The following is a 26,273-nucleotide window of genomic DNA, read 5'->3' as shown; positions in this document are numbered from 1 at the left end:
TATCATGAATCTTCCATGCAATAGCTGGTTTATGAGCTTTTAGCACAGAAATGAGTTGAGATTTTTCATTTTTCGTAAGAGAAGACGATATTATTACAGGTAATTCAGATTCACCATGTAAATAAGCATATTCCAAATGGTTTGGAAGTGGCTTTAACTCTAATGTCGGTGGTTCTTCTATCGATGATTTGTATCGATATCTGTCTTCCTTTTTTAGCATTTGAATTTCTTCTGTTGTTGGTTCATATTCATTAGCCATAAGTGCAGCTATCATTTCAGCTTCATCAATTGGTTCAGTTCCTTCTCCTAAAGAACATTCTCCTGTTCCTTGTAATTCTGAAAATTCTTCTAATAATTCTGCATGTGAATCTATAGTTTGAATGTAATAACATGTATCATCTGCAGATTGTGGTTGTTGCATGGCTCTATCAACAGAAAAAGTAACACTCTCATCCTCTATACTTAGGGTCAATTTCTTACCGAACACGTCTATTATTGCTTTAGCCGTGTTTAAGAATGGTCTTCCTAATATGAGAGGAACTCGAGAATCTTCTTCCATGTCCAGAATAACAAAATCTACTGGAAATACTAAAGTATCAACTTTAACTAGCATGTTCTCTATTATCCCTCTAGGATATTTTACTGATCGATCGGCTATTTGTATGCTTATTCGTGTTGGTTTCAATTCTCCGAGGTCTAGTTTAGCGTATAGTGAATACGGAATTAAATTTATACTAGCACCTAAGTCTGCCAATGCTTCTATTGAACTAAGACTACCCAGAAAACATGGAATTGTGAAACTTCCTGGATCTGATAATTTTTCTGGTATCTTATTTAACAGCACTGCAGAACAATTAGCATTCATAGTAATAGCCGAAAGTTCTTCCATTTTCTTTCTATTTGTGATTAGATCTTTCAAGAATTTGGCATACCTAGGCATTCTTTAAATTATATCAATGAAAGGAAGATTGACATTTATTTGTTTAAACATATCCAAGAATTTAGATTGCTCAGCTTCAAGTCTTTCTTTTCTCATTTTACTCGGGTAAGGAAATGGTGGTTGGTATGGTTTAACATAAGGTTTAGCCTTAACTGTGTTTTCTTCATTAACCTTTTTCAACTACCGGTTCTTTTTCCTTTTCTTGCTCAGATTGTGGTGCTTGTGGAGTAGGAATAGCGTTATCAGAAATTACATATTTCGGGTGGTTTAAGTGTAATACCACTTCTTGTGGTAATGGCTTTATCTGTTTCATTCTGGGGGGGTTAGCATTTGTATCGCTATTTAGACTTTCCAGTTTTCTTTCACCTATCAACCTTGCTAGGTTGCTTACTTCTTGTTCTAAATTTTGAATAGAAGCTTGTTGATTTCTAAATGCTTGAGCATTTTGTTCATTGGTTTGTTTCTGAGATGTGAAAAATTGAGTTTGTTCGACATCATATCTTCTAAATTTGGCTTTTTATCATCGGTTTGTGGTGGTTTATTTTGAAAAATAGGTCTTTACTGGTTGTAAGTATTATTGGATATTTGTTGATTGCTAGGACCTTGTTGATTGCTAGGACCTTGTTGGTTGTTGTATGGAAAATTTCGGTTATAATTCTGATTTTGATTGTAGATTGATCTTGGCGGTTGATAATTATTTTGATAATTATTTCCAGGCCTTTGGTTTAAATATGAAATATTCTCTCTTTGTTCAATTGTTTGTTCAATACTGAGACAATCTTTTGTCAAATGTGGTCCTCCACACTGCTCACAACTAATTCTTATTGAGTGAATATCCTTAGTCATTTTTTTCCATTCGTCTCTCGACGGCATCTATCTTTGCGGAAATGGAATCAAAGTCATGGCTAGAATAGGCTCTAGCTGCTTTAGATGATCTAACAATATCTTTTTCTTGGTGCCACTCATGTGAGTGGGAAGCAGTGTTATCAATAATTTTGTAAGCTTCAGTTGCGGCTTTCTTCATAATGGAACCACCAGCTGCTATATCGATGTCTTTTCTTGTAGTGATGTCGCATCCTTGGTAGAATATTTGTACTATTTGATACGTGTCTAAACCATGTTGTGGACATCCTCTCAATAACTTTCCAAATCTTGTCCATGCCTCATATAAAGTTTCATTTGGCTTCTGCGTGAACGTAACAATTTCTCCTTGAAGTCTTACGGCTTTAGATGCCGGAAAGAATTGTTTAAGAAATTTTTCAACTAAGACATCCCATGTATCAATCGCCCCTTCAGGTAACGATTCTAACCAATCTTTGGCTTCTCCCTTTAAAGTCCAGGGAAATAACATGAGATATATCTGTTCATCCTCCACTTCTCTAATTTTAAATAGAGTACAGATCCTATTAAAGGTACGAAGATGTTCGTTTGGATCTTCCTTTGGCACACCACTAAATTGACATTGATTAGTTACCATGTGTAGGATTTGTCCTTTGATTTCATAATCTGGAGCATTAATGTCTGGTTGAGTAATTGCGTGACCTTGGCCAGTGCATTTAGCTCTCATTCGGTCTTCCATACTTAGAGGTTCCAGATTTTCCATGATTGAATTTGTTGAATCTGAATCACTAGAGGATTCTGACTTAATGGTTTCTTCCTCAACAATCTCTGGATGAGTAATTTGTGGTTCAGGAGGAATGATTAGTGGTTCAGGATCTCTGAATTGTCCCTGAATATCCTCCGGATTCTCAATTGTGAGGTCGGGTTCAAAAAATGGATTATCGGAAATTTGTATTGGAGTACTTGCTCGACTGGATGACGATTCTAAAGAAATATCAACGGCGACAATGTTGGCTAGATGTCTTGATCGAGTTACAGGTGGTGAACGTATGAAAGGTGGTGAACGTTTTGCTCGGTGCATTCACTGAATATTCTATTAATTATAAAAATAAAAATTATATAAGCTATCAAATTAACAGACTTTTCTGATTTTTGTCACTTTTCGAATAGCCAAAAGATGCAGCAGGTAGCCAGGACCCTTTAAATCGGAAGCTCACAACTCGCCACTAACAAATCCAACTATTACTACGAACCAGAAAATTTTGGATGTCTATCAATTTAACCGCTTAAAATAATTTTTTCGTTTTGAAATTTTTAGAGAAGAAATAGAAAATTCTATGTCCTAAAAACTAGAGCGTCGAGAAATAAGAAAGAAAAAGAGCGCGTCGAAAAACGTCGAAAAATAAATATCGAAAAATAAAAATAAGAAAATAAAGCGTCGAAACTTAGAATTCTAAAAACTAAAAATTTAAACTTACGTCTAAAGATATTAAAGCTTAAAGGAATTTTATATCCAAAACGGCAATAACTTAGAAAGTACTAAAATCTTAAAACGGCGTCGCAAAATTCTAAAGCACCTAAATCTTAGTCTAAAGAAAAAGTACTTAAGGGATTTTACGGCAAAGCCTAAAAATCTAGAAATAAAAATAACTACGGCAAATACTAAATTTAAAACTAAGTATGAATGAAAAATATACAATTTACGAATTAAACGATTAAAAAGATACAAATATAAAAAGAAACTTAACTTTATATAAATACAATTTTTATAAAAATATTATTTATTTTATAAAAGTATTAATTTTATAATTAATAAAACTAATTTAAAACTTAAAAATACAAAAATAAATAAACTAAAACTAATTAATATAAAATATAAACCCTAATCTTAATTAATTAATATTAATTATATATTAATCAAAACCCTAATCGATCAGACTGATGTACCAGGCCTGTCAAATATGTGACAACCCGGAAATTTTCAACCAAATTTAAACTTTATCTTTATATTATTCCGACACGATAAGCAAAGTTTGTTAAGTTAAATCTAAAAAATTTTAAATTGTGTTCATACATTCATTATAACCTCGACCAAATTCTGACGATTCACGAACCGTTATATATAAATAAAAATGTATATATATGTATATATATATATTATAACTTGAGAATATTAATAAAGTATTAAACGTATAATACTTTACATGAACGTATTTGTTTCAATATGTTTATCGATGGAATTAGAAGATAATATCAAATGATTGATTTATTAGATACATTATGATATGATTACGGGTCTATGTTATGAGGTCCACTGTGATTTAAGAAATCTATTCTTTTTGACAACATTCGGAAAATGGTAAAGTGATTTATAAGTAAGAACGTGAAGTGTAAATAACTTAGATGTTGGATATCGACAAGTTAAGTAACTCGACATTTTTCATTAAGATGATTTCATACGTTTATTTAACCTTTGAACTTTATCCCATGCTTCACCAACAAACTGTAATTTAAAAACTTGAAACCTATTATGAATATATATGATTCTACTTTTCTAAAACATTTTATGATATAACGATTTCCATTATTTTAACCTTTAAACAAAATGATTCTTAAAAATATATTTGGTTTTGGAAAACAAAATTATTATATTTATTTGATTTAGTTTCAAACGTACAAAAACGTTTTCAGTTTAAAAAGAACTTTATTATTAAAACGTATATAACTTTTATAAATATCTAGTACCACTTTTGACAACTCATTACTTAACCAGTATGATAAAGATAACGATATTTATATTTTATTTTATTAAATATATATAACGATTTAAATTAATATTATATATATTTATACGCGTATTATACGTACATAGTTTTATACTTTTACTATACTTAAACTTTACCTTTACTTTATTTTTACTTTACTTTAACTTTAATAATTCACTTTAATAATTCATACTTTAATAATTCACTTTAATAATTCATACTTTAATAATTCACTTTAATAATTTATACTTTAATAATTCACTTTTATAATTCATACTTTAATAATTCACTTTAATAATTCATACTTTAATAATTCACTTTAATAATTCATACTTTAATAATTCACTGTAATAATTCAAAAATCTATTATAAATAGAATTCAATAGGTTTCATTATTTCATAGAAACTTGAAAATATTTTTCTCTAAACTCTCTCAATCGATTTACATATATATATTTACTCCGTATTATTTCAAGATATTATTAGTATACATAAAATATTACGTCAGAGTGCTGTCCGAGTGATTTCAAAATTGTTTTTCGAGTGGGATTGGATTAAGGAAATTATGGGTTATAGCTATGGAGGTGATTGGGTATGGTTCATGGGTATGCTCGTGAGGTCAATATAGTGTTTATCATCTCCGTTGCGTCTACGTACCTTTCCTGCAATATTGAATCTCAATAATGATACGTGAGTACTCATAATTTAACTTTTACATACTAATAGTGTATCCCTGACTAGTGCTCGAGTATATAGGATTATGCATGTTTGTACTTTTGATATTGCCTTTAGTTAGGTTATGTTGAATCCTGAATTAGTTATATATGCGACTGAGATAAGGTATAAGATATGCATGTCGTTGGAAAGCTAGCGAAAAATTAAGAACTTTTCATTTAGATATCGAATGATTTTGATGAACGGATTTGAAGTTATAGTCCATCGAATTTTTGTATTATTATTAAAAATGATTATTATTATCGTCGTTATTATCGTCGTTCTAGTTTTATCTTATTATTATTATTATTATTATTATCTTTATCAATAAAAGGATTTATCATTAAAAAAATTGTTATTTTTTTTATTATTACTATCGTTATTATCGTTAAAGTTATAATTAGTATTATTATTATTATCCAATTATTATTATTGTTATTATTATTATTGGTATTATTATTATTATTATCATTATTAATATATATATATCATTATTTAAAAATGGTTATTGTTATTGTTAATATTATTATTACTATATTATCATTAAGATAATTATTAGTATTATCGTTAATAATGTTATAGTAACTATCATTATTAATATTAGTGTAATTAAAACAAATATTTGTAATACCTAATTATTTTGATTACTATTATTATCATTATTACGAACACGATATAAAAGACGATTAAAAGCAATTAAATGAAACGATTAGGAAATAATGGGTAAGAGTATCATGATGAAATTAAAATATTATAAGATATTGATTTAGATAAAATTATCGTTCTTATTATTTTTATCATTACTATTATTATTAAAATTATCGTTAGTATTAAAACTATCATTTTAACAAAAATTATCATTTTAATAGAAATGTCATTGTTACTATAAAATATCATTATTATTATTATTTTAAATAGAATTATTATTTTAAAGATAATATTAAAAATTATCGTAAATATTAAAGTTATCATAATTAGAATTATCGTTTTATCATAATGTCATCTTAGTAATTATAAATATTGATATTTTTATAATAATAATTATTATTACAAAATAATACAACTTTTACTTACTATCATTATAGATATTATTTTATCAAATAAATATTTGATACAAACATATTTTACTACGCGTAATAACTTACTTTAATAATACCTATCATATTATCTTTATAATATTAAATGAACCCTATAAATTTTATTACTTAATATATATAAAAGTATATTTTATTATATAAATATAATATAAAATTTTATTTATTAATAAATAAATTATATTATTTACTCTAATAAATCTTTTAAAAATATTTAAAAATATAAAACGACGATATTTAAACTATATATTAATCATGTATAGATTTTTGGAAATTATTTTGAGTTAAATTTACTTTTGTTGACTTTTGCATATTAGTCTCGAGCATTAGGATTGTGGTACACTATGACTTGACCTAATTTGTTAGACAAATATTGACCAACACATAAATATATATAATTAATTTAGGTTCGTGAATCCGAGGCCAACCTTGCACTTGTTCAATGACGTTATATGTATTTTTACTACGAAATACAGTATAGTGAGTTTCATTTACCTTTTTACCCTTTATATTTTTGGGACTGAGAATACATGCGTTTTTATAAATGTTTGACGAAATAGACACAAGTAATTGAAACTACATTCTATGGTTGAATTATCAAAATCGAATATGCCCCTTTTTATTAAAGTCTGGTAATCTAAGAATTAGGGAACAGACACCCTAATTGACGCGAATCCTAAAGATAGATCTATTGGGCCTAACAAACCCCATCCAAAGTACCGGATGCTTTAGTACTTCGAAATTATATCATGTCCGAAGGAGGATCCCGGAATGATAGGGGATATTCTTATATGTATCTAGTTAATGTCGGTTACCAGGTGTTCACCATATGAATGATTATTTTTTGTCTCTATGCATGGGACGTATATTTATGAGAACTGGAAATGAAATTCTTGTGGTCTATTAAAATGATGGAAATAAATGATTATGATAAACTAATGAACTCACCAACCTTTTGGTTGACACTTTAAAGCATGTTTATTCTCAGGTGTTAAAGAAATCTTCCGCTGTGCATTTGCTCATTTTAAAGATATTACTTGGAGTCTTTCATAGTATATTTCGAAGAACATTGCATTCGAGTCATTGAGTTCATCAAAGATTATTATTAAATCAATTTATAGTTGGATAGTGGATATTATGAAATGGTATGCATGCCTGTCAATTTTTGATGTAAAGAAAGATTGTCTTTTAAAAACGAATGCAATGTTTGTAAAATGTATCATATAGAGGTCAAATACCTCGCAATGTAATCAACTATTGTGAATCGTTTATAATGTATATGAACGGGTCCTTTCAGTTGGTATCAGAGCGGTGGTCTTAGCGAACCAGGTCTGCATTAGTGTGTCTAACTGAAAGTCGTTAGGATGCATTAGTGAGTCTGGACTTCGACCGTGTCTGCATGTCAAAAGTTTTGCTTATCATTTCTAGTCGGAAATTATCTGCTTATCATCCATAGGAAATTACCTGCTTATCATTATTAGTCTAGACATTTCTTGCTACATTAATTGCATGAGTAGTGTATAGACAAAATTCATATCTTAGCGTATCTGCTAAATCATATCTTATCGTATCTGTTACTTTAAACTTTGCCTGACATATCCCGCAAATTTCTCCGTAATCTATGAAATCTTTTGATCTCTATATATAGATATCCTATGTAAATAGAATACCACCCGATAGCCGAAAAATCATTTTATATCGAAAATCCTTTATCCAATCGTACGAAATGGAATTTGTCATCAGTTCAAGTCACTCGTATTCCGAAATGGAATCTCACTCAAGCTCCAAAAGCAGTGTGACCGGAATGGATCAACCAATCAGTCATCACCTATTCTGGATGAATTAGGGATGGGTTCGTAGCCTCCTCAATCATTGGAAACAAGAAGAAGGCGATCCTTTCCATCCACCACATTGCCCTCTTGGCGAAGAACCTGAAGCACTTACCGGCGAACCTGTTCGAGACACCATTTTCTCTCTCATTTCTAGGGTATCTCGTCACGATTATATACTACATCAAATTCTAGATTTTATTTATCCGCTCATTCTGACCGACAATCATCCTGGAATAATAGAAGAAGTCAACGAACTTCGCGCTCGGGTAGTGACTTTGGAGAATATGGTGCAGAGATTACAAACACCAGCAGCAGCACCAGCAGCATAACCAGTACCACCATCATCAACGCCAACAGTACCATTACCACCTCCAACCACAACCGCGTTGTAAACCTCAACTTCACAATCTGTCCCACTAGCATCAACGTCATACGCACCATAGATACCAAGGAGTACCAACAACAATAACTGACGAAGTATTAATTCATAACTTCATTGGAGAAATATTCCTCGGCGATTATATAATCTCTAAAGTCTTAGAGATTATCTAATCTAGCACTAACCATAAATCAGTTAAGCGAACCAAAATGATAGAAGGAAGAGTAGAAACCCTGACAAAAATGGTGTGTGATTAACAAGTTAAACTTGTTTTACCAACAGCATCAACAGTACCGTCAACATCACCAGCATCGTCAGTACAGTCAACATCAGAATCAACAACACCTATAATATCACAAACTCCGTCAGTTCAAGAATCACTGTGGACATCATTACGAATCAATAACGTGTATATTGTATCAACAAGTTATGAAGAATTAACTCATTCCCTCTGAAGAAATTATATATATATTTTTTATATATATATTTTGAAATAAAAATAAATCTTTCCGTGCTAAGCTATTGTGTGTGAATCTTAACTACTCGGTTAATTCATATTACAAATATACAATAATGTACGTCCCTCGCCCGCGACTTAACCATCGTTAACTACAATCTCTGTCTCAATTCAACAAATTCCAATTCCTAATAAATCAAGTATATATTTGATTTTACACTTCATCATTGATGTAACCGAAACTTTTCAGATAACATCATTCGTACTTTGCGAAGTTCACAAGAATTTAACGAAAACCAACATCACATCTCAACAAATAACGAAGTATTGATTCATAATTTCAATATTATTGAAGAAATACTTATGTAACCTCTAAAGCCTTCAAGGAATTATTCAATTCTAGTTCCAACCGTAAATCTAATGAGTTTAATTTAGTATTAACTCATTAAAATCTATGTTACATCTGAGGAGAATATATAAATATATATTTTCATAAAGACTGTAATAAAATTCTTATGTACAAAATATTAATTGTGAAAAATTTTTAACGGGTAGGTAATACCCGAGAGATATATATAAATTCACAATTAATATGTTACATTCTTCGAATCAGATTAAGCAAATTATCAATTATACTTCCTACTTTCACAATAATATACATTCTTTCATAGAAATCAAAACAACCATACTCATTCAAACCCAATTACATATTCTGATTTTAAAATCTCAGAATTCAATTCGAGATATAACCGGTACCATCACTTTTAGATTCCTACATCTTTCAAAGCTATACTTTGACTTCAAAAGTGTGTTAGAACATCAAATGTATACAAATAATTACAATCTGTGTTCAAACCCTTCGAAAATCTCTGAAGACACTTCAAATAATGAGCAATCGAGATGATGATCCAACCACATATTACCCACAAATATGTACTTAAAAAGCTCTCAAAACCAAAGTCATAATTCAACACATATATGTGTCAGATCTTTTGGCATTTATTAGCAAAAATAACCTTGCAATTCCTTTGCAAAGTAGCAAATTATATCACAGCTCCAGCAAGACAACTTTGATTTTTTCATTCGGAGTAGCCTTATTATAATTTTGATATATGTGATTACCCTTTTGTTACCGGAGAACCTTTCATATTCCACCACATTAGCAATAAACTTACCAACAACTTCACTGATCTTGGGCATTCTGAAGAATCTTTATATTTATCGAAACCTCATCATTTACTCATCTGCCTCTTGTAACGAGAATTGCCATACGAATCATTGGGAATTAGCAATCAGTATTTTGAAATCTCACAGCATGTTGACGCCAACAGTTATACATAACGTCTATTTCCAAGGCTTACATACTTCGAATGTGAAGTTTCTGAAAAACACTCTGAACCGCGAACTAGTTCTCGAAATGCTGATGAAGCAACAAAAACTGTAAACGACCTTAGCAGTAAAAAGTTTGATGATAAAGATTAGTGTATTAACAAAGCTCAGAAATAGAGAAGTTTTGGAACTGGAAAACGGATTGAGCAAAGTATGAAGGAGGCTGTGGACAAATCACAAAGACTGAACCTGCCTTCAAAGAATCCAAATGATTCAGTGTCTGCTGAAGTCATTAACGAATACCTTGCTCCTGGCACTAAACCCTTACAGACAATATTCTTCATCATCCTCTGATATTAGAAATTCTAAGATATCATCGTATCTTTCATTATAAATATCCTCCATATTTCTGAAGATATTTCCATAACTATTCTTATCTGGAATCATTTATCTCTTTGCGCTATCTGTATTACATCAAAAAGGAAACTGTTTAGTTCCTATACTCTGTAAATCTTTGAGTTTAAAATATGAATGTTTTTGAAGTCGTGTTGGAAACTGAAGCATGAGTTAGTATAATATAATGACACTTGATCAACGTGATTATATTACAGTAATTCATGTTGAGTTTCTAAATGGAACGTGATGATTCACAGATCATAACATCATCATGTGCTATGTTATACGACTCTTGTATTCTATTTAACCTCTAAAATATCAAGAAAATATTTCTTTATGATTCGGCCTTTTCCAAGGTATTCTAGTAATTTGACAAGTCAAGATCGTGCCATCACAATTTCCTTCCTAGAACATTAACAACGTTCATTCCGAAATTCATATCTGTGAATTCTGGACCATTACAAGCGGTGCTTAATCGCAAGAAGAAGAAACGAAAGGACAAAACTCCGAAATAGAAATTGGGGTATAAATTGCAGCAAATAAAAGAGAGCATTAACTGTGGATGACAATGATTATAGAAGATAGAAACAGAGACTTTGATATATAAGGGAAGATATAAAGCCCAACGACAAACCAAAAATTATAAACCATATATATCGACGCATATAGCAATATAAAGACATGGAAGAACTAGAAACACTATAAAACCAAGAGTATAGTAGAAGTAAATAGATTCTTCCGGCGGTAGATGAAAAAGAAGAATGACCGATATGAAAGTTATAAGTATATCGAGAATCAGAACTGGATGGAGCATATTGATGAACACTTTAAAATATGAGTTGAGGGGGAAAGAATAGAAGGTGATGAAACATGACTAGGAACTTAGAAATCAACAGATTTAACTCACACAATGACGGAATAAGTGAATCAAACCCTCTAGTAAATAGGTTAAGCTTTTTGGGATTAATTTAGTCATACCATAACTAAATCAAGTGTGATTAGATCAACACCTAGAGCTATTATTCACCACCTGGGTGATTTGGGTTGAGAGAGAATCGGAGGAGCTCACAAGATCTGAGTGTGTGTAACAAATGAGAGGCTTAACCTAAAATGAAGAACATAAGACTTTATATACCCCTGCTGTTGACTCACCCGTATGATTCATCCATCACACATACGAGTTGGCTTCATCAGCCGTACGGGTGATCACTCACTCGTGTCTTCTCATTTAGGTTGTAATTGTGACTTAGCTCAGTATCAACCGTGCGTATGAGCCTATCAGCCGTACGAGTGAGGCTTCACTCGGAAGTCTGACTAAGTCTAACATAGTCAAACATCCAAATCTCATTCCTGCAGTTGCTGTAACCACATACAAACACGGATAGGATAATAATGAACGATCATGGTGGCCTGTAAACTGTTGTACCTGCAATGGACGTGGGTAGATGTCTAGGGACTTGCATAAAATGCATCAACAGAAGGTGTGAGTTGTAAGAAAACGAAGGAGGTGAATTTATAAGAAAATCTCCGACAGAACAATTAAAATGGACGATCGCATTTAAAGCGGATCCTAATTCCTTTTGTTACCGGAGAATCAAATCTTATTACAAAGATTTTCTTCAAATCCCTTGAAATCTGGAAATCAATCATATCTACGTCAAATGATAAGATGAATCTACACTTACTCATTTCACTCTTCTATGTTAGCTTAATTCGTACTCTTCATATAAATGGATTGTTTATCCAAATTATTCGCTGATGATAAAACTCTAATTTTCAGCCTGTATGCATCATGAAAACATACTTATTATCATTCACGACCTTTCCACTCAAATTTCGGGACGAAATTTCTTTAACGGGTAGGTACTGTGACAACCCGGAAATTTTCAACCAAATTTAAACTTTATCTTTATATTATTCCGACACGATAAGCAAAGTTTGTTAAGTTAAATCTCAAGAATTTTAAATTGTGTTCATACATTCATTATAACCTCGACCAAATTCTGACGATTCACGAACCGTTATATATAAATAAAAATGTATATATATGTATATATATATATTATAACTTTAGAATATTAATAAAGTATTAAACGTATAATACTTTACATGAACGTATTTGTTTCAATATGTTTATCGATGGAATTAGAAGATAATATCAAATGATTGATTTATCAGATACATTATGATATGATTACGGGTCTATGTTATGAGGTCCACTGTGATTTAAGAAATCTATTCTTTTTGACAACATTCGGAAAATGGTAAAGTGATTTATAAGTAAGAACGTGAAGTGTAAATAACTTAGATGTTGGATATCGACAAGTTAAGTAACTCGACATTTTTCATTAAGATGATTTCATACGTTTATTTAACCTTTGAACTTTATTCCATGCTTCACAAACAAACTGTAATTTAAAAACTTGAAACCTATTATGAATATATATGATTCTACTTTTCTAAAACATTTTATGATATAACGATTTCCATTATTTTAACCTTTAAACAAAATGATTCTTAAAAATATATTTGGTTTTGGAAAACAAAATTATTATATTTATTTGATTTAGTTTCAAACGTACAAAAACGTTTTCAGTTTAAAAAGAACTTTATTATTAAAACGTATATAACTTTTATAAATATCTAGAACCACTTTTGACAACTCATTACTTAACCAGTATGATAAAGATAACGATATTTATATTTTATTTTATTAAATATATATAATGATTTAAATTAATATTATATATATTTATACGCGTATTATACGTACATAGTTTTATACTTTTACTATACTTAAACTTTACATTTACTTTATTTTTATTTTACTTTAACTTTAATAATTCACTTTAATAATTCATACTTTAATAATCCACTTTAATAATTCATACTTTAATAATTCACTTTAATAATTCATACTTTAATAATTCACTTTAATAATTCATACTTTAATAATTCACTTTAATAATTCATACTTTAATAATTCACTTTAATAATTCATACTTTAATAATTCACTTTAATAATTCAAAAATTTATTATAAATAGAATTCAATAGGTTTCATTATTTTATAGAAACTTGAAAATATTTTTCTCTAAACTCTCTCAATCGATTTACATATATATATTTACTCCGTATTATTTCAAGATATTATTAGTATACATAAAATATTACGTCAGAGTGCTGTCCGAGTGATTTCGAAATTGTTTTTCGAGTGGGATTGGATTAAGGAAATTATGGGTTATAGCTATGGAGGTGATTGGGTATGGTTCATGGGTATGCTCGTGAGGTCAATATAGTGTTTGTCATCTCTGTTGCGTCTACGTACCTTTCCTGCAATATTGAATCTCAATATTGATACGTGAGTACTCATAATTTAACTTTTACATACTAATAGTGTATCCCTGACTAGTGCTCGAGTATATAGGATTATGCATGTTTGTACTTTTGATATTGCCTTTAGTTAGGTTATGTTGAATCCTGAATTAGTTATATATGCGACTGAGATAAGGTATAAGATATGCATGTCGTTGGAAAGCTAGCGAAAAATTAAGAACTTTTCATTTAGATATCGAATGATTTTGATGAACGGATTTGAAGTTATAGTCCATCGAATTTTTGTATTATTATTAAAAATGATTATTATTATCGTCGTTATTATCGTCGTTCTAGTTTTATCTTATTATTATTATTATTATTATTATTATTATTATTATTATTATTATTATTATTATTATTATTATTATTATTATTATTATTATTATTATTATTATTATTATTATTATTAACTTTATCAATAAAAGGATTTATCATTAAAAAAATTGTTATTTTTTTTATTATTACTATCGTTATTATCGTTAAAGTTATAATTAGTATTATTATTATTATCCAATTATTATTATTATTATTATTATTGGTATTATTATTATTATTATTATTATTATTATTATTATTATTATTATTATTATTATTATTATTATTATTATTATTATTATTATTATTATTATTATTAATATATATATCATTATTTAAAAATGGTTATTGTTATTGTTAATATTATTATTACTATATTATCATTAAGATAATTATTAGTATTATCGTTAATGATGTTATAGTAACTATCATTATTAATATTAGTGTAATTAAAACAAATATTTATAACACCAAATTATTTTGATTACTATTATTATCATTATTACGAACACGATATAAAAGACGATTAAAAGCAATTAAATGAAACGATTAGGAAATAATGGGTAAGAGTATCATGATGAAATTAAAATATTATAAGATATTGATTTAGATAAAATTATCGTTCTTATTATTTTTATCATTACTATTATTATTAAAATTATCGTTAGTATTAAAACTATCATTTTAACAAAAATTATCATTTTAATAGAAATGTCATTGTTACTATAAAATATCATTATTATTATTATTTTAAATAGAATTATTATTTTAAAGATAATATTAAAAATTATCGCAAATATTAAAGTTATCATAATTAGAATTATCGTTTTATCATAATGTCATCTTATTAATTATAAATATTGATATTTTTATAATAATAATTATTATTACAAAATAATACAACTTTTACTTACTATCATTATAGATATTATTTTATCAAATAAATATTTGATACAAACATATTTTACTACGTGTAATAACTTACTTTAATAATACCTATCATATTATCTTTATAATATTAAATGAACCCTATAAATTTTATTACTTAATATATATAAAAGTATATTTTATTATATAAATATAATATAAAATTTTATTTATTAATAAATAAATTATATTATTTACTCTAATAAATCTTTTAAAAATATTTAAAAATATAAAACGACGATATTTAAACTATATATTAATCATGTATAGATTTTTGGAAATTATTTTGAGTCAAATTTACTTTTGTTGACTTTTGCATATTAGTCTCGAGCATTAGGATTGTGGTACACTATGACTTGACCTAATTTGTTAGACAAATATTGACCAACACATAAATATATATAATTAATTTAGGTTCGTGAATCCGAGGCCAACCTTGCACTTGTTCAATGACGTTATATGTATTTTTACTACGAAATACAGTATGGTGAGTTTCATTTACCTTTTTACCCTTTATATTTTTGGGACTGAGAATACATGCGTTTTTATAAATGTTTGACGAAATAGACACAAGTAATTGAAACTACATTCTATGGTTGAATTATCAAAATCGAATATGTCCCTTTTTATTAAAGTCTGGTAATCTAAGAATTAGGGAACAAACACCCTAATTGACGCGAATCCTAAAGATAGATCTATTGGGCCTAACAAACCCCATCCAAAGTACCGGATGCTTTAGTACTTCGAAATTATATCATGTCCGAAGGAGGATCCCGGAATGATAGGGGATATTCTTATATGTATCTAGTTAATGTCGGTTACCAGGTGTTCACCATATGAATGATTATTTTTTGTCTCTATGCATTGGACGTATATTTATGAGAACTGGAAATGAAATTCTTGTGGTCTATTAAAATGATGGAAATAAATGATTATGATAAACTAATGAACTCACCAACCTTTTGGTTGACACTTTAAAGTATGTTTATTCTCAGGTGTTAAAGAAATCTTCCGCTGTGCATTTGCTCATTTTAAAGATATTACTTGGAGTCTTTCATAGCATATTTCGAAGAACATTGCATTCGAGTCATTGAGTTCAACAAAGATTATTATTAAATCAATTTATAGTTGGATAGTGGATATTATGAAATGGTATGCATGCCTGTCAATTTTTGATGTAAAGAAAGATTGTCTTTTAAAAACGAATACAATGTTTGTAAAATGTATCATATAGAGGTCAAATATCTCGCACTGTAATCAACTATTGTGAATCGTTTATAATGTATATGAACGGGTCCTTTCAAAATCACCTCATGCGATCGCATGAGGTGTTCGATGTTTTTCCATGCGGTCGCATGAGTCGTGGATCCATGCCTAATTAGTTGGGCTGCTACAGTGTCTGCCCGATATGTATTTTTTTTATGTTTTGTGTTTTAATTTATTTTTATAGAACAAATAAAAATTTAATTTAAAAAAAAAAACTAAAATAGAAATAGAAAAACTTTATAATTTTATATATTTTAAACAAACTCTTAAAAATATATATGTTTCATTTTTCTTTTTATATTTTTGTATTTTTAATATTTAAAACGTATTTTTACAAAAAGAAATTAAAACTTAATAAAAATCTCTTTTTTTTTATAGCATTTCGCTTTCGGCGTTTAAGAAGTCCCCGGCAGCGGTGCCAAAAATACTTGATGTACGTAGAGGTGTATACGAAATAGTTATATTTTTGCTATGAATACTATTAAATACGATACAATTTTACACAAGTTATTTATTTATTTATAAAGTGGATATACCTAAACCTTGCTACAACACTTATAGGCAGTGTACCTAATCGTACAATAGTGTAGTTTTTAGTAAGTCCGGTTCGTCCACAGGGAACTAGCCAAGTTTAACGCTATATTTTTAAAACTATATTTGTATATATATATATATATATATATATATATATATATATATATATATATATATATATATATATATATATATATATATATATGTAAGTAGTATTATTATTATAAAAGGGGGTTTTTACCGTTTAATGACCGGTTTGTCGATTTTAAAACTTTAGTCGCAGTTAAAACCTAATGTAAAATATTGAAAATAAATATAACTTAATTTAAAGCGTAAAGTAAATGACAATAATTAAAGTGCGATAATTTAAAGTGCGATAAATAAAATAACGATAAATAAAAGTGCGATAATTAAAAAGTACAATAATTAAAAGTACGATAAATAAAATGACAGTAAATAAAATTGTGATTAAGTATGAAATAATGGAATTATGCTTATTTAAACTTCCATGATCATGATGTTTGACATGTTGATTTTAGTTTATTACCATGGGTTAATTGTCCTTTATCCTGGATTATTCAATATGTCCATTTGGTTTTTGTCCATAATAGTCCATCAGTCATAGATACAAAGTGCGTGTGTCCTCGTCAAATTATCCTTATATCCGAAGTCAATTATTCCAACTAATTGGGGACTTAAACTGTAATAAGGTTTTAATACATTATTATCAATTACACCAAGTGTCCTTGCATATAATCCACCCCTGTTTTAATGAGTCCATTGACTATTAATCCATTCCCGTGTCCGGTCAAATGAATGATTATTAGTACTTATAAATATCCCGCCCATCGTGTCCGATCGAGTGTATATGGTTATTTATAGGTACGTCCAATTGTAAATCTTTATATTAAATTAATGAACTATCATTCAATTAAACAAATATAAAGCCCATTAATAGCCCATAGTCTAATTTCCATAAGTGACGTTCTTTTGTCCAAACCCCAATTATTGTACAAAGCCCAATTACCCCGTCTTTAATATTTTAGCCCAACATCACGATTACTTCGGCTTAAATAAGCATAATAATAACTTAGCTACGAGACATTAATTTAAAAAGGTTGAACATAACTTACAATGATTAACAATAGCGTAGCGTTACACGGACAGAATTTCGACTTACACACTAACAACATTCGCTAACATACCCTTATTATTATTAATCTTAAATTAAAATTAAAATTATATATATATATATATATATATGTATATATATATATATATGTATATATATATATATATATATATCTGTGAGAGAGAGAGATTGAAAATTATATATGAATTTCGGCCAAAACACGCGAACTTTATAGGACCTGACCTCATTGTTGCTGCCATGCGATCGCATGGGTTTATAACTGCCAGGCCATGCGATCGCATGGCCCCCTGGGACAGCTCACATTTGCTTATTTTCTTGTTGCCGACGGTTTTAATATATAATATAATATATATATAATTTTAAGAATTAATTATATATTATATTATATTCATGTGCATAGTTGACTTGTAATTTTTAGTCCGTTGCATCGAGCGTTGAGAGTTGACTCTGGTCCCTGTTCCGGATTTTCGAACTTCCTTTCGTACTATTTAATATCTTGTACTTTGCGTTTCGCGGCTCGTACTCTTGTAACTTTTAGACGTTTCTCATCAATAATTTGAACCACTTTGATTGTACTTTGTACTTTTGAGCTTTTTGGTCATTTGCGTCTTCAATTCATCAAATCTGTCTTTTGTCTTCACCTTTTATTATTTAAACGAATATCACTTGTAAATAGAACAATTGCAACCAAAAGCTTGTCTTTCTTGAGGGATAATGCTATGAAATATATGTTCATTTTTAGCATTATCAATTGTCGAATGTGAGTAGGAGTAGTAGGGGTTTCCCATTTGCTAATGGCTTCAATTTTTGCGGGATCGACCTTAATACCTTGATCGCTTACAACGTGGCCTAGGAATTGAACTTCTTTCAACCAAAATTCACACTTGGAGAATTTGGCATAGACTTATCTCAAGAGTTCGAGCACGAGTCGAAGGTGTTGTTCGTGCTCTTCTTCGCTTTTAGAATAGACCAAGATATCATCGATGAATACAATAAGGAACTTGTCGAGATACGGTTTGCACACGCGGTTCATAAGATCCACGAACACCGTCGGTGCATTAGTTAGACCAAATGGCATGACAAGGAATACGTAACTACCATAACGAGTCCGGAAAGCAGTTTTGGAGACATCTTCCCCCTTAACCCTTAGTTGATGATAACTCGAGCGGAGATCGATTTTTGAATATACACAAGATGTAACGACCCTGGAATTTCCAACGTTATTTTATTAATAATTATTATTATTAATACGTGTGATAAAACGAATGTATGTTATTACATTTACATGTTGCCATGACTTAACGTACTTGACTTTAATTGCCCGAAACGTCTTTGTGACACCCGGAACTTTTACGAATAATATTTTAAGATATTATTTGCATTTATGATTAGTTTTATTAATCATTTTAATTAACTAAGGTTATTAGTTAGTTACTTGGGCTTTTAATCGGATTAACTTGTTAATTACATACATACTTGGGCTTTTAAGTGAACTTGGGCTTTATTAGTGTAATGGACTCTTGATGTTGGGCTTCTAAGCCCACCCTACATTATTAATGAACTTGGTTAGTCCACTAAGATCATGTAAGTGTCACCTTAAATTGTAACTAGTTAGTTTCATACAATAGGAATCTAGTTTGCATGTGATCCCCATGTAACTCCACCCATTAACCACCTTTATGAACTTTACATGCTAATAACCATTAAACTTAGCCACCCCCCTTTTTTTGCAGCAGAACTGTGACCCTTCAAAGGGTTAGAGGGGATTCAAAATCTTTTTACATTACTTGTTCACTTGCTTCTCTCATTCAAACACAAACACACACAAACTTGCAACTTTTTTTCTCACTTTTTCTCTCTAAGTTCTTGTAAGTAAACTTGAAGTTTCTTCCTTTCTTTCCTTCTTGTAAAACCGATTTCTAGCACTCTTCATCACCATCATTCTTTGTTGTTTAAATCTTTAGTTACTTATGTTGATTACTAGTAGTTGTTTATTTACTTACTTAATTGTTTTTCAAGAATCAAACTACCTAGTTTATTCTTCATTTTTATCTTGTTATAACAAGAACAACAAGAACATAATCTTTCTAGTTATGTTCTACCTTATTTGCTTCAAAAGATTATAAAGTTCATGGTTGAAAGACATACTTGAAGTTCATGAAGTAAACTTTAAAGTTTACTTTCTAAAGATCAAACTTTGGTTTGAATCTTTAAAGTATGAACAACCATGAATAATTTACTTGTTTACTTAGTTTACTACTTCATTCTTGCACTTTAATTTCATAATTTATGTTCTTGTTGGTCAAATGTTACAAGTTAACTTTGATCTCATTAATCTTGAACTTAAGGTTAACTTTAAAGTTCAAGAACATATAAAGGAAACTTTTTAATTATAACTTTGTATACTTATGCTTGATCTAGACTTTTGAGTCTTGGATCTTCAAGATCTAACTAAGAACTATGTTCTACATTTTAAGATCTTGATTTCATAAGTTCATTTTCAAGTTTGTAACTTATTATTAGTCTTATAGTTCATGTAAGTGTCAAACCTAAGACTTTGATGTAACTTTGGTTCATCAAACTACATGCAACTCTTAAGTGAGTTGTGCTTCATGTCTTAGACTTGCACTAGGGTTATGATGGTCAAGACTTGGTTAGGATGATGTAGATACATCAATGAGTTGTACACTTGAAGCTATATGCATCAAAGATGAGAACCATGATGAACATCAAGCACCAAGACCACCGGAACCCTTTTAAACTTACTGTTTCTGTCCAAAAGCTAATGATCTGATGTTTCTGTAACAGACCAGTAGACCTAGACTGTTCTAACTTTGATTTTAAGATAGAACTTTTCTATTAGATAACTTTTCATATAGGACTCGTCTTAATCCGAGTTACGGTTTAGGATTTATGGCCCTCCGATCGTCACTATGTCCTTTAACGTTGTGCAGAAATTTCTGACCTACTCGCACTTAGACCATCGCCACGGTCAAACGAAGACGAGTTTGCTTCTGGAATTTTTACCACAATTAAGGGACTCATAGACGGAGCCATGGCCACTAGTCTCACCTTAATTCAGTAAGGTTAGAGTCCGTGGTGACTGACTGAAGTCAGCCTTTGTTTTAAACTACTTTCATGAACGAAACTTACTTTACACCTTTTGTTAAATGATGAATGATGATGACCCTTAAGACCTTAATTACATACTTTTAAACCTATTAAGACGATTTACTGACTTAGCACTATTTGGCTTAGGTTGAGGACCTTCAGACCGATTACTTGCACACCTTTTCCGAACCGACTTTACGACTACATTATCATTGTGAGTTATAGCATTCCCTTTTTACTTTAACTTATTTTGGGAACTGAGAATACATGTGGATTTTATATTTTACATACTAGGCACGAGTACTTAAACTTTATATATGTGTGGGTTATACAACGGCATAAACATTCCCTTTAGCTCGGTAACGTTTAGTCATTGGTTTTTGAACCGGTGAACGCGAATCTTAGATATGGATCCATAGGGTTTGACATCCCCACTCGGGCTAGTCGCGCTAACATTTAACGAGTGTTTAATACTTCGTAGACATACGCACTTGCCAAGTGTACTTTCAGGGGGTATAAACGTTAAGTTAGTTACCGAGTGCCCACGGTTAGCATATACTTTTACATACTTTCGAAACGCTCGTTGTAGCACTGAAATCTCGTGGCCTACTTACATTACTGTTATACTTAAACTATAGCTCACCAACCTTTGTGTTGACGTTTTTAAGAATGTTTTTCTCAGGTGCTTGAGGTTAGCTTCCGCTGTGTACTAGTCGTGTTGTAGACACCCGCTGCTTAGAGTTGTCATCGCATGAACTACTTTACCTTGCATTCAAACTTTTGTACTTTTGAATTATGACTTGTAACGACCATTGTGGTCACATACACTTATTATTTGCTTCTAATTAGTGAAGCATGCTTTTGAATTGTAAAATATTCGATGTTGGTTTAGACATCACATTATTATTGAATGCAAACTCTTTTTGAAAACGCATATAGTACTTAACCTTGTAATGATCCTGTTATTGATGATTCGTACACGATGGTTTTGTACGGGGCATCACATTTGGTATCAGAGCATTGGTTGTAGGGAATTAGCTTGCATTAGTGAGTCTAAGACCGACCCGAGTAGGATTCACTAATAGGACTAATCTACAACTTGCTAGTTTACTTGTTTCCGCTGAGCTTACTACATGCTAATGCTTACTTTTTCTGCTATATGCCGTATGCTACTACATGATATCACTACTGCATGATGCTACTTGCTTTTGATTGCATGATACTTTCATACGAATTGCTGTTATTGCCATGCTAGTTACTGTTATACATGATTTAAACTGTTGGCCTATTAATTGCTTGCTTTATGACATAGTGACATGGAAAATTTATTTTTCCTTGTTCAGATGTCGGATGTTCCACCTACTGGCATTTCGGGCAGTACAGACTCAGACCCCGTCGCCCTACCTACTGCTACACCTGCTGCTGCTACTGCCGATACACCGGCCCCGACACCCACTAGTGATCCCGGCGCTTCTACTTCCGGAGCTGGTACTAGTGCACCTGCCCCAGTGTCTGCTCCCGGACCCTCGAGGTCACAGCCCCGCATTGGTGGTATTGAGATCCCCGCGGAGTTCGGGGAAGGGCCGTTTCGTAACCACATGCGCACGCCTTGCCGACGCACTCCCGACGGACGTTTAGTCGTGATTCCGCCAGGCAGACACATACAGATGTTGGCCGCCTTCGGACGCTTCGGATTACCAGATCAGCCACCAGTGTCACCACCACACGATTCGGATGACTCATCATCCGCCGATTCTTCATCATCAGACGACTCCAGCGATGATGAGGATCCTGCTGATAGACCTATTCAGGCACCCTCTACCCCGCCGAAGAAGCGGTACCGTTTCAACGGCACCGTCATTCCAGGGGTGAATGGAGGTCGTGCTTTTACTGACGCATTTGGCCATCGTCGTAGGGTTACTGCTCGTAAACGAGTTGTGCCATACCCTGCCGACCCACAGATACGTAAGGTTCCCCGTTACGTATTGACTATTCCTGGAACCGTACCACCTAGATTTAGATACGGACCACTTACATCTAGGGACGTACCGTCTACATCCGGAGCGTGACCATTTACATCAGCACCACCAGCACCACCCGCACCAACCGCCCCACCTGCACCGCCTGCCCCACCAGCTCCCTCTAACGAGGAACTGATGAGGGAGATTGAGACTCTCCGAGCTCGAGTCACTGAGCTCGAGGAGCAGTTGGCTCGAGGAGCAGTTCACCCGCCTTCACCGTAGGACCTTGTATTTAGATTTCATGATGTAATCTATATATAGTTTCATGTATTTCATATGTATTGTATGAACTTATTCAGATGTATGAAACTTATTATTATTAATGAATGGAAATTTGCGTTATTTAATTCTTGCACGATGTTCTATTTACATTGCTGTACGATGATTCTGTGGTATTTGTACCTAGATGCATTATTTAATAACATGTGATGTTTTGATTCCATGTTGGTCACTATATACTGTATTATTACTACTTGCGTACTGGATTTTGACTTGAGTCAAAAATTTTGTTTAGAATACCATGGCTAACGGAAGATCCACACCTACCGCCGCCCAGATTGAGGACATGATCAACGAACGGGTCGCTGCAGCCCTAGCAGAAAGAAATCTTCAAGTTCCACCGCCACCACCACCAGTTATCCCACTCGTTCAAAATGGGTGTACTTACAAGGAATTCCAGAGCTGCAAACCGCATAACTTCAGCGGCACCGAGGGACCGGTTGGTCTCACCAGATGGTTCGAGAAACTTGAATCAGTATTCCGAGTTAGCAACTGTTCGGAGGATAATAAAACCAAGTTTGCTTCTTGCACGCTTTCTGATGGCGCGCTTACATGGTGGAATACCATGGCCCAAGCGCAAGGAATTGATGAGGCGTATGCTACGCCTTGGGAAGAGTTTAAATGTGCTATGATTGAGGAATACTGTCCGAGAACCGAGGTTCAAAAGATGGAGATTGAATTCATGCAACATAAGGCCGTAGGAAACGATCTTGACAGCTACAACTGTAGGTTTTTGGAGTTAGCGCTGATGTGTCCAACTATGGTCACCCCCGAATTCAAACGAATAGAGCGATACTTTTGGGGACTTCCTAAGTCCATCAAGGGGAATGTCACCCCATCCAAACCACCGACTGTTCCCGAAGCAATGCACATAGCGCATACTCTCATGAATCAGATTCTTATTGATGAGCCGGAGAAGGCTAAGTTTGAGGCTGGTAGTAGCTAAAAGAGGAAATGGGACAACAACCACAACAACCACAACAACAACAACAACAACAACAACAACAACAACAACAACAACAACAACAACAACAACAACAACAACAACAACAACAGGGGGAGAAACTACGATCAAACCCCCGCCAAGAGGCACAACAACAGTGGAAACCCTAATCCCAACAACAACACCAACACCAACCCGAACTACAAAGGAACCTTACCTCAATGCAAGCGATGTTACAAACACCACACTGGGTATTGCAATGTTGTCTGTGAGAAGTGCCAACGGGCTGGGCATATCGGGAAGGACTGCAAGGTCACTACTTTGAATGGGAAGCCAAACACCAATGGGCCAAAGAAGTGCTACGAATGCGGGCAGATGGGCCATTTCAGAAACGCATACCCCAACAAGCGAAAAGATGGCGGACCACCCCGTGGACGAGGTTTTAATGTTAATGCAAGGGATGCACGTGATAACCCCGACTTGGTGACAGGTATATTCACAATCAACTATCTTTTAGCTTCTGTCTTGTTTGATACTGGTGCGGATAAAAGTTATGTATGTAGACATTTTTGCGATAAGATTAATTGGTCATTAGTCCCGTTAAAAGAGAGTATGCTTGTCGAGGTCGAAAATGGAAAACTTGAAAAGGTTGATCATATTAGTCGTGGAGCTATTATCAACATAGCTGGTGCAGATTTCGAAATTGATTTGATACCTATCAAACTGGGAAGTTTTGAGGTGATCGTCAGTATGGATTGGTTGAGCAAGATAAAGGCCGATATAATCTGCGGAGATAAAGCACTTCGCATACCACAAGGAGATGGCAAACCACTGGTTATCTATGGATAGAGATGTACCTCGAAGTTGAACCTCATTAGTTGCGTGAAAGCGTAAAAGATTATGAAGAAGGGACGTTTTGCTGTCCTAGCACATGTGAAAGCGGTAGAAACTGAGGTGAAGAGCGTGAATGATGTTCGAATTGTGAACGAATTTTCCGATGTCTTCCCAGAGGAATTGCCTGGATTACCACCGCAGAGAGCAGTAGAGTTTCAGATTGACTTAGTGCCAGGAGCTGCACCTGTAGCTCGCGCACCTTATAGACTCGCACCTTCCGAGATGCAAGAATTACAGAGTCAACTACAAGAGCTGTTAGACCGTGGATTTATCCAACCAAGTTTCTCGCCTTGGGGCGCACCTGTGTTGTTTGTGAAGAAGAAGGATGGATCCTTCCGTATGTGTATCGACTACCGTGAACTCAACAAATTGACTATCAAGAATCGGTATCCTCTTCCACGAATTGACGATCTTTTTGATCAACTACAAGGATCGAGCGTTTATTCAAAGATCGATTTGCGATCCGGATATCACCAGCTGAGGGTGAAGGAAAGTGACGTGATGAAAACTGCATTCAGGACCCGTTATGGCCATTATGAGTTTCTCGTGATGCCATTCGGTTTGACAAATGCACCTGCCGTGTTCATGGACCTCATGAATCGTGTCTGCAAGCCTTACTTGGACAAGTTTGTTATCGTCTTCATAGATGATATCCTCATCTACTCTAAGAGCGAAGAAGAATATGAGCAACACCTCCGATTAGTGCT

At 32.2% G+C, this 26,273-nt stretch overlaps 1 non-coding gene across 1 annotated transcript; it reads left to right on the top strand.

Annotated features, from left to right (window-relative positions):
* The first annotated feature begins 2,052 nt into the window (after positions 1-2,052).
* LOC139846150 (small nucleolar RNA R71) lies at positions 2,053-2,159 on the top strand. Its single transcript, XR_011758889.1, has one exon. It is a non-coding gene; the product is annotated as a small nucleolar RNA R71 (small nucleolar RNA).
* The last annotated feature ends 24,114 nt before the right edge of the window (positions 2,160-26,273 follow it).

Source organism: Rutidosis leptorrhynchoides, chromosome 4 (genome assembly GCF_046630445.1).
Source record: "Rutidosis leptorrhynchoides isolate AG116_Rl617_1_P2 chromosome 4, CSIRO_AGI_Rlap_v1, whole genome shotgun sequence".
NCBI classification, from domain to species: Eukaryota; Viridiplantae; Streptophyta; class Magnoliopsida; order Asterales; family Asteraceae; genus Rutidosis; species Rutidosis leptorrhynchoides.
Note: the sequence above shows the minus strand (reverse complement) of the source record. Positions and strands in the feature narration are given on the sequence as shown.